A 15906-nucleotide genomic window follows, 5' to 3' on the forward strand; every position below is an offset into this window, starting at 1 on the left:
GGCGACCAGCCCGCCCGGCCTCCCGCGTTGCTCCCGGCGCCCGCACGCCCGCACGCCGCCGACCAGCTGCGGCCGCTTACCGTGGCGCCTGGCAGCTTCCCCCGAGGCGGCCCTCAACGGCTGCCGCAGTCAGAGCACCACCCCGCGGCGGGGCACGTCTAGCCCGCCCGCAGCTCCCGGCTCCCCCGCAACGCAGACACTCTCGCGAGAAGCCGGCGAGAGCGCGCAGGGGGCGGGGGAGGAGGAAGGGCGGGGCTGCCAACGGCGGCGGCCACTTCTGCGCCGCATCCGGAGGGCGGCCGCCATTGTGCTTCGTCGCCGACTTCTCTGTTGCTTTAGCCTGAGACCGAGCACACCGAGGGACGAGGCGGCGGCGTGGCTGCGGCGAGCCCGACGCTCCCTGCGCTGTGCCTGCTGGCAGAGGGTAAAGAGCGGCGGCGGCGGCGGTGGGGGAGGGGAACCCTGGAGAGCCACCCCCCTTCCCCGCGCCCGGGACCCTGGGAGCGGGGAGGGCGGACGGTGCGTGTCCCTCGGGAGCCCCACGGCGGCCTGTGGCGCCGGGCGGCGGGAGCCCAGGGTCGGGCTTGGCAACCCCACCTGGCGTTCCGGCCAGTTTCCCAGCCCCTCGGAGCCGGTGATGGTAGGTAGGCCTCTGCGTGGCCCCGCACCGCGAGTGGCGTGACACTGGCATTGAGTGGCAGAAGATGGCTCTTGAGAGTCAAGCCGGGGCGAGAGGTGTAAATGACCGGCTCTAGACGTGCAAGGTGCGAGTAGTAAAATGCTCTCTCATCTTGAAGCAACTGCGTAGTGAAGACGAAGAGCGTGCACACACACACACACACTCCCTCGAAACCACTACAATGAACACTCCTCCCTTCCCACAAAAGTAGATGTTAGTATATTGTGGGGTGGGGTCGGGGGGAATCCGTGTGGGTAATAAACGCATCCTCAAGACCAGTGTGTGAGAACAATTTTATAAGACGCGGCCTCGGGTCGTACACCATTTTGTAGTTTTTAGGTACTCTGTTTATTGTTTTAAATGTCTCCATTTCTTATTCCCTTCTACTCCTTTTGTATCCAGAATGAAGATACATAACTGAAGACAAGCGTATCGATAAATGTCCGATTTACACGTCAAACAGTAGGAGTATCACTAAAAAGATAGATTCTGTGTATTTTCACCAGATAACGAGAAATGAGGTCAATGCTTCCCTTAAAGCTCCAGCGAGTGTAAAGCAGCAGTTGTGCGGTGGTGGTGGTGGTGCTGAGGCAGTAGCGGTGGAATCAGAGGCTCTGGTCGTTACTGTGACCATAGTTGTTTAACCGCTTCAGATTTCCTAGTTGATTTGAGTTCCTCCACTCCCGAGATGGGTTTTTAGTGAGATAGTATTTATAACCAAGTATTCCAATCAGAAAAAACCCTTAAAGTTGGATTTGTGAGTTGTGTACATATGGGTTTGTTTTGTTTGCTTCAAGGGGTCTTACCTCGTACTTAATGCTGGCCTTGAGCTTACAATGCTACTGGACTGAACCCTAACTTAACTCTTGCCAAAGCCGTCTGCGGTTGCTGGACTGTGCCACTAGATCCAACAACGCAACACAGCTCTAGTTTTGCCATAAATGTTTGGTACACCATCCCTTTTCCCTCATGCCTATAGATTTTTTTCTTTATTCATTGGCAGTTTCAAATACGTATATATTGGAATTTAGTGCCTCCCCTATTATCTTAAGTTCATGGGGCCAGATGTCTTATGTAGCGTAGGGTCTCAGGCATGCTAAGCATTTACTCTCTGACTGAGCTATAACCCCAAACCCAGGTCAGGTGTCTGGAATAAGGATTGTTTTCCTACACAACTTCAGAGTTTTTCCTCTGTGTTCTACATGAAGGTGTTGGATAATCACCTTGGACACAAATCATCGCATTTATGTAGACAACGCTTAGTTCCATACCCATATCATACACCCCTTTCATCTCCTATGTGATAAAAGAGTTGTCCACATTTTAACAGATTTTAAGAATGTAATCTTTACTGTGGAAAATTTATGGAGAGTATAAAGCATTGTTTGGTTACTAGATTAGGGTTTCCCTTTGCAGCAATGAGCTTGACGCAATGTCTTCCTTTTACAACTCACGGTTTAGTCATCAGACCAATGTATAAACAACTTCTGCTAGTACCTTACTGTAAATACTATACAGAAGTACTGTGGGGGCGCAAATGGTATGCTTAGGCTTGGAAAGCTTTTAATAGTTTCCTTTTATTGTTTTTACATTCTAACCCCAGTTCCCTCTCCCCTTTTCCTGCCTCCCCACCTCCGCCCATCCAACTCCCCATCTACTCCTTAGCGGGGATAAGGCCTCCCTTAGGGAGTCACCAAAGTCTGGGATACCAAGTTGAGGCAGGCCCAAGCCCCCCCCCCCCCCCCCATCAGGCTAAACAAGGTATCACCACCATAGGTAATGGGCTCCCAAAAGCCAGTTCATGTACTCAGGATCGGTCCTGGTCACACTGCCAGCCCCTCCCTTCAACAGATCAATAAGCTTGGAAAATTTTAAGGGGGAGAAATGCTTGAATTAAACTGAAGGATAGCTACTATTTGCTTGTGCTTATGTGATTTTAGCAGGTGACAATTCGCTTCCCACAGCTGAAAGGTAAAATGAAAGAAGGTTAGAGCTTGACAAGGAAGATTTTGTGTAATACATTAGAAAATTAGTGCCCTGTGCTGTGGAATGGAGAACTGGTGTATCCAAGTAAAATTGATCTTCAGATTGTCTCTATTGACAGATTCTTCAGTGTGTGTGTCAGTAAGAAACCTGGAAACACTCAAGTAGAATGTATAGGCGTACATCAAGCCACATTTTTAAATAACAAATTAAGTAATAAGTAATGAGCTATTAAACTATTAGATCAACAGTGAGCCAAATTAGATGACTACTAAAGTTGTTGAATCATGGAAGGAGAATTCTGTTTGAGTTACTTCATTTATCTTTTTTTGTTTGTTAAATTTGTATCAGTAAAATTGCTGGGAGTGAATCCAAAAAGACTGAGCAGAAATGGTAAAATTGCTTTATAAATTAAGAGTTGACTGAGAGTTGATGTCTGATTTTAATTTTCAACACTGACGTGAACTTAATGTGGTCAAAGCTGGTTTTACCTGTTCTCAAATGTATTTTCTGTGACTACTGGTTAGACTAGATAAGTTTGAACATCTGTCACCAAATCCTCTGCACCCATTTTTTCCACAGCTGTAAAAGAGTGTAGGTTTGTAAAAGCTAGGAATCCTGTATTTCAGACTCTATACAAAACTCTAAAATGGATTTTAGTTGCTGAATGAAGATTGAATTGTGACACCTAAACAGCAAATTCACTTCAAAGAGAATAGGTTTATTCTGTCTTTAAGTGCTGTTGTACTGATAGACAAATCACAGTTATACTTCCTGATGCTGCTGCCAAGGTTTTGCCTTTTAAAAGTATTTAAGAAAACCTTAAAAGCATTAGGAATGCCTTAAGTCTATGTTAGCTAAGTATCAAGGGAGACTTTTAAAATGCCTGGAAGCCCTGTGTAGCTTCCCTACCTCTCAGTGGTGTTGGTTGACATTTGGATCTTACTATTCCGAGTGATCTTTTATGATATGATGTTTCAGGATAGTATCCAAGGAATGAAAATGGAAACTACAAGACTTACGACTTTTTCAAATAATACAGTTAGCACTTGCAATGCACATCTACTTTCAAGGGATAGAGAAGTAAAGTTGCCCATGTCCTGTCCAGACCATCCACATGCATTGCCAAGATAAGTTCATACTAGGGCACAGAAGAAATGTGTAGCTGTATTTTATGATTTACTGAAGTTTTAGGTCATTTTAAGAATACACGTTCTTTAAAATGTCACATTCTTAAAATGTCACAGTTGCAATTGCTTTAAAGCAATAGAGGAAATGGTAAAGAGGTAAGTTTGATCAAGTAATGATAATTTTTTAACGTTGTTGATTGGTATGTAGAAGTTAATTTTCCCTACTTTTTTGTATGTTTAAGAATTCAATGGAAAATTTAAGTCCTACACACCAAGTGATCTAACTCTTTTTTGTGTCTGTGACCTCATCTTAGTCTTTATAAGCACTATACTTTTTGATATTTACTTTGTGTGTAGATGCTAAGGCTGTAAACACTTACTTATGTGTTGTGTATGCTTATGTATGTGGGTTCTTAGAAGCCCCGTGTGTGTGGAAGCCAGAGATCAGTATCTGGTATCTTAGTGTCTTCCGCTGTCACCCTCCACCTATTTTTTGAGATAAGGCCTTCACAGTCTCTAAATGGTCATGACATAGATTGGTTAGGCAGTGAGCCCTGGGATCTTCCTGTCTTCCTGTCTTTGTTTCACAGCACAGAGGTGCATTACCATACCCTTGTATGTGGGCGCTACAGATCCAAACTCAGGCCTTCTTTCTTGAATACTTTACCCACTGAGCAATTTCCCTTCCCCTCATTTGTTTTTGGACATAGGGTCTCTAGCCCAAGCTGGCCTTAAGTATATGAGGATGACCTTGACTTTCTGATATTCATTCCTTTATTAGATGCTGAGATTATAAACTAGGGCAGGAAGCCTCGGCCACACCCAGTTTTAGGTATTTCTTCGTGCTAGGAAAGTATTCTGCCACCTGAGCTATATCCCTAACCCTCCCCCTCCCCCAATTCAGCAGTCTTCACAGCCAACAGGAGTTGGGCTGCAATAATTATTTTAGATCTATTCATGTATTTTACGTGTATGTGTGTATACACATGTATGTAGGAGTCCAATGAGGTCAAAGGGGGCATCAGATTCCCTGGAACCGGAGTTAGTACAGATGATTTGTGAGCTGTCATGTTGGTGCTGGTAATCAAACCCAGTCCTCTGTGAAGAGCAGTAAGCAGTCTCATTGCAGGGCCAGCTCCAGCTCCAGGTTCAGAGATACTATTAAGGTAACTAGGTTTGTGGAAGTTTCTTTGCAGAGATTGGCTTGTATATAACCCTGAGTGTTTTTGTTTGGTTTTGGTTTTGGTTTATTAAGACAAGGTTTCTCTGGCTGTCCTGGAACTCACTTTGTAGACCAGACTGGCCATGAACTCACTGAAATTTGCCTTTCTCTGCTTCCCAAGTGCTGGGATTAAAGGTGTACACCACCACCTTCCTGCTCCTGAATGATTCTTACAGTCTTTTTATTATATAATAAAGATGAATTTCAAATAATAAAAAAACCAATAGACTTTCTGAGCTATTTATGTGAAATTTCTAACTCTAGTATTATTGTTTCATAATAGCTAGTATTTGTTCTATATGTGTTATTTGAACAAATCTCACAATACACTTTGGAAAGTAGTATTATCATTTTGTAGGTAAAAAACTTAAGCATTAGAGATTAAATATAGAATCATACCATATACAGAGTTCTTAAAGCTTACATTTTACCGTTTTTTCTACAACTTATTTGAAGGTGGCTTGTATTAAAAATTAGGTAGTACTCACTTTATTTCCAATAAAACTTCAGTGTCTTGTTTTGGGAAGAAAGTAAAAGATTTTTACTAGTAAGTGTGTAAAATGCATTTGTATTAACAAATGCTTGAAAATACAAGAAAAGGTGTAGGTATAGAAACAACATCTGTTGATATGAATAGTTTGGATTTTTTTTGTTTGTCTAGTAGTATGGTTTGTGTCTTCTATGACCTGACATACCTGAATGAAATGATTATTAAATAAATGGGACAGTGATCTGCAGTGTTGTGATAGGAGAGGAAGCAGACTCAAAACTTGGCTTAATGTGACACAGCTTGTAGTTGTAGCCATGGAGGCCAAGGTAGGAAAATCACAGTTGCAAAGCCACTCTGGACAGTTTAGTGCCATCTGTCTCACAAACAGTAATAGCAAAAACAGTTGGTTTTTTTGTTGTTGTTGTTGTTTTGTTTTTTGTTTTTTTTTTTTGGAGACAGTGTCTCACTATATAGTTCTGGCTGGCACAACCTAACTATATAGACTAACCTTAAACTCAGAAGCCAGCCAGCCTTTGCCTCCAGAGTGCTGGGAGTAAAGGTGTGTGTCACCTGTGCTTGACTAAAATAAATTATTTAAAAAATTACAATTTAAGGCTATATTTCAGTGTTTACTTGGCATGTGTGAGGCCCCAGTACTGTAAGAAAGAAAGAAAAACAAGTGCTTCTGGGTTGGACAGTGACTTCTCTGCATTGTAAATTCACAGCTTTTCAATCTTGGTTAAGTGAAAATCCAAGTTTTATACTAACAGGCAATGGTGGGGGTCAAACAAAATTGTCTTAAGCAGGTAACAGATAGAACTTCCTTGCTTCAAGTGTTTTCCATTACGTAGAAAAAAATGTGTGTGCATGTATGTTTGTGTGTCTGCAGAGGCCAGAAGAAGTTGCTGGGTTCCTTGGAGCTGAGCTATGGCATTTGTGAGCCACTTTCCAATGATGTGAGTGTCTGAAGCCCAGTCCTCAAGCAGCAAGTGCTCTTAAGTGCTGAGCCATCTCCCTATCTTCTTTATGGTTTTTGATAGAATGTCTGCTGTGTTGCCCGTGCTAGCCTGGCATTCATAATCTTCCTGCCTGAGTGCTGGGATTGCAGGCATGTATTATCATTCAAAGCTTCAGTTATACTCCATATTTTATTATTAAAGGTAAGTTGGAAGAGTAGTGCTAAGGCTGACCAAGTAGCAGGTATAGTACAGACGGGAAGCATTGCCCAACTATGTTCAGAACTTTATTAGCAAAATTCTCTGAACTTTTAGTCACTTCATACTACTTTTGTTTGTTTGTTTGAGACATTTCTCTGGAACTCAATATGTAGACCAGGCTGACTTCGAACTAGATTTGTCTGCCTCTTCCTCCTGAGTGCTGGAATTAAAGGCATGCACCAAAATGTATTCAATTAAGAATTACATTTTGCTTATTTGTGTGCTATATGTGGGCACCTGTAGAAGTCAGAAAACTTTTCAAGTCAGTTTTCTCTTCCACCAGGTGATTTCTGGGAATCAAACTCAAGATCATGAGGCTTGGCAGCATGTACTTTTAACCCAAAGAGCCATTTTTTGATGTTGCCACAGCTTCCTCCTACTGTATGTATTGGGTACATTGTTGATTGCCTGTGTAAGCCAGAAAGGGTTTTAGTTTCTGGAGTTAGAGTTACAGACAGTTGTGAGCCTCCCAATATGGATGCTGGGAAGCAAATTTGGGGTCTGCTACATAAATAGTGTGCACTCTTTTTTTGTTGTTTGTTTTTTGTTTTTCGAGACAGGGTTTCTCTATTGTCTTGGAGGCTATCCTGGAACTAGCTCTGTAGACCAGGCTGGTCTCGAACTCACAGAGATCCACCTGCCTTTGCCTCCTCAGTGCTGGGATTAAAGGCGTGCGCCACCAATGCCCGGCTAGTGTGCACTCTTAATTAACTACTGAGCATCTGTCTCTCTGCCTCCATTCCTTGAAACCATCTTATCTTGTACTTTCTTGCTCCCTGTTCTCAATCTCAAAAAAGGAAAGCATTAAGATTCATTTAGTCCATTAGTATTCTGAGTAATTACTAGCCTCTCCCTCAAGTTATTAGGTCATTTCTTCTTTGGAAATGTGTATCAAATCTGCATTCTGTTCATTTCATTTCTTCTCTTTGGGTCCCCACTCAACATTGTCTTGGAGCCAGATTCTTTTCCTGTATATTAACTGGTTGCCTAGTTAGCTTTGGGGGGGGGTTGTATTTAAGTGAGCCTGTTTCAAAATCTTGAGTAACTCCTAAATTTTATAGCACCCACTTGCTAAAAGTGGGGGTTAGGCTTCCACAAAGGCAGTGAAACTAACTTTTTACGGTTAGTTTTCGAGACAGGGTTTCTCTGTAACAGCCCTAGCTATTCTGGAACTTGTGGGAATTGATTCTCTTCTTTGGACCATGTGGGTCCACAGGGTAATTAAACTTGGAGGCATGCCTGTGCTGTCTTGCTGTCTCCAACCTCAGTTTTGGTTGGTTGGTTGGTTTTGAAGGTCCTATACCATAAAGGGATCTGTCTCAAAGGCTTGTTGTACCTTTCTCAACAGTAGACTATTTTTTGCATTTTACTAACTGAAGCAAAATCCTATTTAGGAAAACATTTTTTTCATCTTACTAGTTCTTCCTTCCTGGATGGGCTCTCTGTGCCTGATTCTTTGAAAGAAGAATTTCTGTGCTTCTACTCCCCTTCCTATCTTCTGTCCATTCAGGAGTCTAGAGTGCAGTCAGATTTTGTGTAAGCCTCTGTCCTTTGTGACAGCTCATCTCTGCCTTAAATTGGTGGAAGGGCTTAGCTGAGTGGGTTTCATAGGTCCTCAGTGTCCACAGACCTTTCTGCCATCTGTCAATTCAGAATCTTTGCAGAAACTTGGTTTCATAGCCTTCCCTTAATCACAGCTTATTTCAATCGTGTACTTTTAAAGGGTGTGTAAGTTGGATAGGGTTCTTGAGATTTTCCTCTTAGGTGTAGATGGGCTCTGCCTGCATGATTACTGCTGTTAAAAACCATCTCACACACTTGCAATGACTCACAGTAGTGTACTGTTTTACTAATGAGACTGGTATTTAACAGGTAACTTGGTAGGTGGCACTTAACATCAGAAAGAGACTTAATTTTTAGATTTTAACAACTTGTGATGACTAAAAGAAAATGTAAAGATTTATTTCCATGAAATAGATGTGAATGCATTTAATGCTGTTTATGAGTATGCGTGCATGCCTGTGTTATGTGTTTGTCAGTAAAGACCCTTTGGGGAGTATATAACAGACCACCAAAAGCATGAACTATATTGTAGAGAGCTCTGAAGGGCTACCTGGGATTCTCAGATGAATAAAATTATTCACAGTAAGAAGTAGTTAATCTTTTTTAGTAGCTAGAGAAAGCTATTGATTTATAATAATATACCAATATGGTAATTGGTGCGCATAACTCTGGTGTATTTTTCAATCACTATTAAAATGACTATATCTTAGAATAAATAAAATTTTATTTAGTTATTTACTTTTAGTTTTTGAGACAGGGTCTCTTTATATATTTGGCCCTGGCTGTCTGGAAACTTACTGTGTAGACCAGGCTGCCTCAAACTCAGAGATTCTCCTGCCTCTGCCTCACAAATGTTAGAATTAAAGGTGTGCAACACCATACCTGTCCTAACATAAAATTTTAAAACTCTGAAAAAAATGCTTTAAGGTGAGGCTACAGTAAAAATACAGATGACTCAGTAAATAGTAATGAAATAGTAGTCATAGAGAGTCTTTACACAGAGACTTCATCTTGGGAACTGAGAGTTGAGTAAAGTGACACTTAGTATTAAGATTGTACTGGCTTTGTGGCTCATTATATGCCTTCTGCATTCAGAACAATTTGTAGAGGCCAGAAAATGCAGTTCCTTGTACTTGTCAGTGCTCGCTTGTTCTTGAGGGACAGGAGCACAGAATTCCTGAAGACTGTATGACTGGGGACTTCTTGTGAGCCTCAGAGTACAGTTCAGGGTGATGAAAGTTGTATACAAATTGAGTGCAATGTGCTCTGCCTGCTATTCCTGCCTATGCCTTTCCTTTTCTTTTACAGAGTTTAATAGTTGTTTATAAAGTTTGTTCTCCACCATGCTACATCTTCCTAATACATTGTTTTCTGCTCAACTTAACCATTCCCTTGTTTAAAATTAATGTGCTCAAAGTCTATTAAATGAATGGACTTTTGAAAAGTGCCTTCTAGATCTTTGGTAGACATTTTTCAAGGACTACATTTTATTTCTTACTATTTTTTCTGCTTTTGACCTACAACTTATGCAACCAAATTACATAAGTTTTCATATAACACTTACATTGTCAAAATTCAATCAGTTTATGTAGCGGCATTACCAAAAATAGTTTCTTATGGTATCAAATTATATCTCTCGAAGGACTCTGCCTCTCTGCCTTCTCTCCAGAGATTTGTTCTGGACAGACATCTTACTAAGTTACTTTCTACAAGAAAGAGCTAGGTATGATACAGTCAAAATAAATTATGAGAGGCATAATTAAGCATTGTGGTTTTTAACAAAATGAGTTGTAGACTTGTATCTTTTAAAGAATTTTGACTTCCAGTTCAAAACCCTCATCACATATACAGTCCTCTGTTTAATATTATTATTGCCACCTTGATAAAGTAACACATCTGCTTGTTAAACTACTTTGGTTTTACTTCTTGGTGCTGAAGATTCATTGATAAACTTTTAAATATTAGTGTTCATGAGTATTTTTTCTCCTAATATATGTCTTCCTTAAATTTCCAGTGCAAAATTTCACTTCTTTCTAATGAACAGTTATGTATGGATTTATCAAATATGCTCATAGATTTGGAAAAAGCAGGCGGTAGGAAGATTTCTGAGTTATGTGACCATATCCTTTATTATCTAAATCTGCAGTTTTAAAAATCAGCATAGGCACTGTTGTTAATTATCCTGGGAGCTAAGTATGCTGGCATGAGCCTTTAATCCTAGTACTCATAAAGCAGAAGCAGGCAGATGTCTGTGAGTTCAGGGTCAGCCTGGTCTACAGAGCAAGTTCCAGGACAGCTAGGGCTGCACACATAGAAAAACCGAGAGGGAGGAGGGGAGGGCGGGCCGACCTTTTGGGCTGGTTAGAGTTTCTTTGGTCAGGTCAGTGAACTTAGAAACTGTTGGCACTGGGTGCCTCTTGTACCTTACAGTGAGACTAAGTGCTCCAATAGATGCTTTCATGTCAAACAAAATAACCTCAGTCCTTGTACTTAGAGTATTGGAAACAAATCAATAAGCCATTTTCATTCTGTTTTGTTTTTTGAGATAGGGTTTCTCTGTATTGCTTTGGAGGCTTTCCTGGAACTAGCTCTTGTAGACCAGGCTGGCCTCGAATTCACAGAGATCCATTTGCCTGCCTCTGCCTCCCAAGTACTGGGATTATAGGCTTGTGCCACCAATGCCCGGCCCCACTTTCATTCTGAGTCTTATTTCTTTTGTGTGTGGGAGTGTTAGTAACCAGGACCTGGAACTAGTGGTACTTTGTTAGATATATATTATAATGATAGATGTTTGTTGGCAATTGAATTTGTACCTACACTATAGGCAATGCCATTTTGTCATGGATCCAGTAATGCAAATATATTTTGCTTGATAACACAGGACTAGAATGTATAATATTGTGCCACAATGCTAGTATCATACTGAGTTTCCTTGAGATTTCTTTTTTATAGGTTTTGGTATTCTGCGGTAGTCAATGTTTAGTTTTATGGCCCCCTAATCAGTAAGAATGTTGATTTTTTTTAAAAATATTGAAAATTTCTATTCTCATTGAAAAGAGAATTTGACCTTTTATTTTAGGTACTTGATTTTCCAGTTTACTCACCCATCATTTCTGCCACAGTGCTCATGAAATATATTTTCCACTAGATGCTGTATTTCTTCGAAGCTCTTCTTCCTTTTTCCTACTGCAGTGTGACCATTTGTTCCCTAAACTTTCCTGTTGCAGCTCTCTTGAATGCTTCCCTTTGTCATAGCTCCTACCTTCTTTATGTGGTTGTTTCATGCCTTGCACGTTCATTTTGGTAGGACATGGTCTTCACTTAAGATGTGGTGGTGGGGCTTTCCCATTGGTAGTGCTGAGATATGCCCTCAGTCCTTCTGCTCTTTGATTGGTTGTGAATGTCCTAAAGTGTCCCTTGTTCTTCAGCTCACAGTCATGGATTGGAATTTGTAGACCGTTTCTGTCCCACCTGGTCCCACAGCCGTGTAGCCGCAAATAAGCACACAGAGGCTTATATTAATTAGAAACTGTTTGGCCGATGGCTTAGGCTTCTTACTGCCTTTAATCCCAGCACTTGAGAGGCAGAGACAGGCAGATCTCTGAGTTTGAGGCCAGTCTGGTGTATAGACTTCCACGACAGGCTATAAAGAGACCATGTATCGGGGGGGGGAAGAAAACAAAATCCAAATTCCTCAACTTGTCCCTTCGTGAAAATATACAAAAAATGATAGAGCCTGTGAGATTCCCCATCCAACCCTAGTGATTAACTATTCTGTTTTTGAGGGAATGGAGCTGGGTAAGAATATGAGATTCTGTTTCTCCAAATACAGGGGTTTAAGTATTCATGTGTGTGCAGGTGTACTTGGAGGCCAGAAGTCAAACTCTGGTATCACTTCTCAGGAGTTGTACTTTGTTTCTCTCTCTCTCTCTCTCTCTCTCTCTCTCTCTCTCTCTCTCTCTCTCTCTCTCTCTCTCTCTCTCTCTCTCTCTCTGTGTGTGTGTGTGTGTGTGTGTGTGTGTGTGTGTGTGTGTGTGTGTGCGCGCGCGCGCGCGTGCACATATCACTAGGATTTGGGACTTGGCAGGTAGGCTGGTTAGGGTAGCTGGCCTGATTTAGTGTTCAGCTCCTCAGGGCTGCCTTTTTGTGTATGTACTAAGGGTTCAGTTTAGGTCCTCATGTGGTTTACTTCAGCACTTTGCCCACTGATCTGTCTCCCCAGCCCTCTCCAAAACACAGATGCTTTTGATTCAATGGAATTTTCAGCCTCATGCATGGTCTTTTTCTCTCCCACAATTTTTTTTGATTGTAGTAAAATTACATCATATAGAATTTACCATCCTAATTGTATTTAAGTGTACAGTTGATTTAACTATATGTGATGTGCAACCATTATCACTACCCATCTCCATAGTTCTTTTCATCTTATAATATTAAAGCTGTACACTTTAACAAGTCTTGACTCCCCTTGGTAATTGCCCTTCTGGTTTTTTTATGTTGTATTTATGATTTAGACTATGTTAAATAGACAAGTAAAATCGTACAGTCGTTATCTTGTGTCTGACTTATTTATCCAAGTGTAATTTCTTCAAAACTGATCAGTATTCAATCACAGAATGCCCACTTTAAAGCTTTTTAAAAATATGTTTATCTTACTTTATTTTGGATTTTTAAGAATAGGGTCTTTCTGTGATCTCTGGATGTACAAATATTCCAAGACCCTTATTTTCAGTGGGTTTGGCTTGGTGTATGCCCAGAAATGGAATTGCTGGGTTCTATGATAATTCTGTTTTTATTTTCGAGGGATTGTCATTACTGTTTCCACAGATTTTTGTTCTATAATGATAGGTTGGATCCTTTGTTTCTAGCTCTTATATCTTTCTGGGTACCTAGACTGTAGCACTCTCCTCTGCTGAGTTACTGAACCTCTCCTACTTCAAATCCTCAGTGTTCCTTTGCAATTTTTTTTACTTGTGTTTTTTATGGTTTACGGCCTTGATTGATTTATTCTTGCTTTATGAAGTTTTGAAAGGTGAGCAAAAGGACTGTTAAAGACCACCTGCTCACAGAAGTTCCTGATATGGTTGCTTTAATCACATCCGGTATTACCTTTAGCCTTATTTCTCACTTGCTGAAAATTCTTACTTGCATAATAATCTACTTGACGTGTTTTATTTATTACAGACCTATAAGGTAGCTAATATTTGCTGTTTCATAGCCAGAAACAGACTGACTTGTTTGTGTTCCTTCAGTGTTAAAATTTATTTAATAACAAATTTACAAGCTACTTAAGTTTTACTGGTTGTATTTTGCTGGTTACCATTGATTATATAAGTTCTTTATTACATTCCAATTTTAATTAGTAATATCTGTTAACACCTGATCATACATCCCATGGTTCACATAGCTAATACAGAAAAACAAAGAAAGGGTTAAAGTGGCCAGTAATGATGGTGAAGACCTAGACTGATATTAATGGTAGACACCCAAATAATGAAATAAGGGGTTAGTGTGCAGTTTAGGCAGGGATCCCATGACTAGGCTTAGCTTAGCCTTGAAGTGGGCAGACATAAGAACAGGGCGTAGTGGTAAATGCCTTTAGTCCCAGTACTTGGGAGGTAAAGGACAGCCTGGTCTACAGAGCAAGGTCTAAGACAGCCAGGGCTAAACAGAGAAATCCTGCCTTGAAAACCAAAAACAAATAGCAACAACAACAAAAAACTAGGCCATGGAAGAATCCTGTTCATCTCCGGAATCCCAATGATGAATACTACAAGCGGTATTGCCACTGTGCCATGGGCTTCGGTACCCTTCCTTTTGTGTGTTTCAGATCAGGCAGGGTCATTTTTTGGACTAATATTTTTGATAAACCTAAATGCCTGGTGGTGTTTCTGATATGATTTGATATGTCCATGTATCCCTGATTTAATTTGTGGAGTATGACTGGGGTTGTTCTTCCCATAAATTGTGTGTATCCAGTATTGTTATCTGCCTCCCAGACCAGTTACCTATCCATTCGCCTTTGCTTCTATCCTCGAAGTAGACTAGCAGAAGGGACACTGCACCCTTATAAAATGGAGTGACCTGGGCAAAGGCATGACCTGAGAAGTACTTTTCTATACAAAATGAAGTAACTTGGGCAGGGCACAGCTTTCTGTTCATCCTTTTAGTGTCACTATCTGATAAGACAAAGATTAATTCAGTACATTCTTTTGCTGTAAACTTAAGTAGAAAGATGCGGTTAATCAACTTAGTTGTTTAATTATCAAGATTGTATGCTCAAAGTGAATTTGATATTTTGTCTTGTTTGAATGGTTTAGTAAAGCAGTGTTGTACTTAATTTAAGCTGCACATCAGATAGGCAATGAAGTGACTCTGTACATTTGCCTGAATTCTAATTTGCAGGAAGGGAAAAATTAGATTTTGATCTTAAAAGTAGTGGGTGGGGGGAGTGGTATGTGCAAGTGACTGGGAGAGCCAGAGGTATACCCCTGGAGCAGTTGTGAATTGTCTGATGTGGGGACTGGGAACTGAGTCCTTAGCCTCTGTAAGAACAGTACATGCTCCTAACCATTGGCCCAGCCTTTAAATTATGTGATTGTATGTATGTGTGTGCCAAAGTACACACATGGAGATGAGAGGACAACTGGTGGGAGTTTGGTTCTCAGGCTTGGTACCTACCATCTTGCTAGTTCCAAGGTTTTTTAATTTATAAAGGCAATATGCTCGCATAACTGGTGTTGATAATAAAAGACAATCTGATTTCCATTGACAGAAGGGGAAAATAAATTATGTACACCTATACAGTGACATGCTATCTGAGAAACTAGCATGAGAGAATTGCACAAATGTTAAAGCAAATGAAGCTGGAATCACACAAGAATCTATATTCTGCTACCTTCTGATGGAGACAGTGACTCAAGAGGCAGAGTGACTGAGAAAGAAAATTTTATTAGCAACAAACCAGCATTAATAGAAGATAGTTGGCGTCTATCTTCAATGACCATCTTATCCTTTGTTCTGTGAAGGAGTCTTACGTTGTTGTTGTTGTTGTTTTCAAGAGATGATTTCTTTATCAGACAGGTGGGTTCCTCAGTTGAGCATTGGTTTGAAAAATGGATGCTTGCAGAATTTGGGCTAAGTAATCTTCACGTAGATCAGCACAAGTTGCAGGCCAATAAAAATAGAGATGTAAATGATCAAGGTTTCTATGCTGACCAAAGTAACTTATGTTTAGCATTTGTTTTGCCCAGTGTTTCTGGAAAATAACCCTTCAGTATGACCTTCTCCCATAGTTCGGGATGGGAAGTTCTTAGAGGGAGTGTGATTACAGTTAATCTAAGATTAAAAGCAAACAGGAACAAAGAAAAAATATGAAGATTTTGTATTTTGTTGTATCAGTGGGAGGGAGGGGGTGTTGTCTTGGATGCTGTTAGAGTCAGACAGAATTAATTTGTGTTAAGTGATATATGTGTATATAAAGAGCTGTAGTCTTAATGATGGCTATTGTGTGTTAAATGCTAAATAAAGAGAATTTTTAAAAAAAATAAAAAACATTGGTGGTGCACATCTTTAATCCTAGCACTTGGGAGGCAGAGGCAGGCAAATCTCTGTGAGTTCTA

General features: G+C 40.6%; 1 protein-coding gene across 8 annotated transcripts in view; it reads left to right on the forward strand.

Moving 5' to 3' along the window:
* The first annotated feature begins 238 nt into the window (after nucleotides 1-238).
* Nucleotides 239-15906, forward strand: part of Marchf7 (membrane associated ring-CH-type finger 7) — a 36487-nt gene continuing 20819 nt past the window's right edge. For 5 of the 8 annotated variants that reach the window (XR_005877148.1, XR_005877146.1, XR_005877147.1 and 2 more), the window contains exon 1: nucleotides 240-424. The gene's annotated coding sequence lies outside the window, so the exon portion shown is untranslated. Of the gene's footprint in view, nucleotides 425-15906 lie in introns of all 8 variants that reach the window. The other 3 variants (XM_040745424.1, XM_040745423.1, XM_040745427.1) reach the window with 2 other exon arrangements.

The sequence above is a fragment of the Mesocricetus auratus genome, unplaced genomic scaffold, assembly GCF_017639785.1.
Source record: "Mesocricetus auratus isolate SY011 unplaced genomic scaffold, BCM_Maur_2.0 Super-Scaffold_100004, whole genome shotgun sequence".
NCBI lineage: Eukaryota > Metazoa > Chordata > Mammalia > Rodentia > Cricetidae > Mesocricetus > Mesocricetus auratus.